General features: G+C 40.3%; 1 long non-coding RNA gene across 1 annotated transcript; it reads left to right on the top strand.

The window, feature by feature from the left end:
- Window positions 1–1018: 1018 nt before the first annotated feature.
- Window positions 1019–1710, top strand: LOC120965919 (uncharacterized). Its single transcript, XR_005758894.2, has 2 exons — window positions 1019–1228; window positions 1370–1710. It is a non-coding gene; the product is annotated as an uncharacterized lncRNA (long non-coding RNA).
- Window positions 1711–2235: the final 525 nt, after the last annotated feature.

The raw sequence follows: 2235 nt of genomic DNA, 5'->3' as shown, positions 1-2235 counted from the left end.
AAGCAAATCAAATCGAATCTTACCAAACCTTAACTAGATCAAAAATTTCATTTCCTTCCCTACCTATATTCAAGTCAAATCAAATCAAACCTTATACAAAATTACAATATCTCTATTATTAAAGGAGAGTTGGTATGCCCGCCTCACCTTCCACTACCTCATCCACGCTGTTTCCCTCCCACTAAAAACCGAATAGGTTCGCTCGACCCTTCCCGTTGGTTTTTCCCCTGCCTTAGTTTTTCTCTCCAGCCCCCCTGGTTTACAAAAATCTAGTAAAATTGGTGTTTTTCTTTCTTTTCCTACTAGCAATCATGCCCTGCACTAACTCACTGAAATCTCAGCGAAACCATAAACTGCATTAACTCAATCAAATCAAATCAGATCAAATCTCATCAAAACCTCAACTAAATCAATATTTTCCTTGCATCTCGTAACCATATCCAAATCAAATCTTTCCAAAATCTCAACTAAATAAATTTTTTAATTGCCTTCCCGTATTCATACTCAAATCAAATCAAATCTTAACAAAATCTAGAATATCTCTACTATTAAAATGTAATTGGTACATGCACCTCACCGGCAACCGCCCCATCCATGAGGGTTTTCCCCTCCCACTGAAAATCAAATCGATTCGCTCGACCCTCCCTTTGGTTTTTCCCTGCCCGAATTTGGTTTATTTCTCATATTGCCCCCTGGTTTGCAATAATCTAAACCAAATCGATGTTTTCCGTTCCTTGTACAATTGGTCTATGGTGCTCCGGCATTTAACGCTAACATGTTTAGCATGCAAGTAAAATCATACTTATATCAACTTCATTGCTATCCAGGTAATTATATCCAACCGAATATCAACATGCAATTAGTGTCTTTCCTAATATTAACGTCCGATGCAATTAACATTTTTTTTCTAATATAACCTTGTAATTATATTTACCTAATATCAACGTACATTCAATATCTTTCCTAATTTTAGCGTGCAATGCAATTAATTTCTTTGGTGATATAGCGTGCATTTCACGTACACGATTACTAGTTTGGTAAAAAATAAAGCAATTCCTAAAACACCAAGCACGACAACACTATAAAAGTGTCACAATTACTTGAGGAACATGTCGTGCATAGACGTATCATCACATATCCCATCCTCTTGAGTCTGGATTTCTTGAAGACATGAAGTATTGCCAAGTAACACTCCTCCTGGCCTTGGCCGTTCTTGCCTCATCACCAGGTACATACTTTGTGTTATTGTGTACCATATAACATGCACGACAACTAAATATCAGTGTAGTTTTCTCTCCATCCATCTCCGCATCGGTATATTTGGGATTTATTTACCTATTCTTTCTTATTGTGTCAATTGTGCAAGCAGTCATGGCGACCAAGTGCCCTCCAGAGTACACCTGCACCAAGTACATCAACCAGGGCCCATGTGACGCCACCAAGTGCATGATGGACTGTGTGAGCGCGTACAAGGGCGCAGGGGAAGGCCAGTGCTTCCCTCAAGGATGCAGGTGCTCCTACTGCTGCAAGCCGCATCAATGAACTATTTAACTGAGCTTGGCCGGCACGCCGTTTGGAGACGTGTTGATGGATGATATGGTGCAAATTGCAAACTTAACTAGAATTTGTTTATTCTGCTTTTTTGAAGTAGTTGTAAGAGACTCTTGTAGCATGATCGTCGTTCTATCTAATATGAAGAGTAAAAATAAATGGGCGTATTGTAGGTTATATTTAGGGGGCAACTACGCAGTGTGCGCTTACTTTTTCCTTACAGAGTGCCATGTCCCGAAAACCCACCTCCTTCCATAAATAGAAAGACCCAAAGTATGTGGTTCTCACTGGATCGTGTAGCATATGTTGAGCAGTATTTTTTGCCATGGCTTGAAATCCCAAAACCCAAATGCTACCTTTCACTCCACCTTTTGCGCACACCCTCCCTGCTTACTTTTCGTATCATTTCCACTAAATGACCCTTTTTGAAAGTTAAGCAGCCCTTCAAAAAGATTATTTCCAGGTCTGCCCTTAGCGAGTTGTGTAGCAAGGACATAGGCACACCCCAGGCCAACCTGAAAACTAAATTAATGAACAGTATCTACAATGACAAAAATTGATACCGTGAATGAAGAAATGTGTAGCTACGCCCTAGGCCAAGTCCCCTGCTACCTGGGGCCTAGCTACGTGTCTGCCCTCGGGTATACATGCCAGTATATGTCTCTATTTATGGATAGAAGCTAG

Source organism: Aegilops tauschii, chromosome 6, assembly GCF_002575655.3.
Source record: "Aegilops tauschii subsp. strangulata cultivar AL8/78 chromosome 6, Aet v6.0, whole genome shotgun sequence".
Lineage (NCBI taxonomy): Eukaryota > Viridiplantae > Streptophyta > Magnoliopsida > Poales > Poaceae > Aegilops > Aegilops tauschii.
The sequence above is the reverse complement of the archived record's forward strand: the minus strand, read 5'-3'. Positions and strand labels throughout refer to the sequence as shown.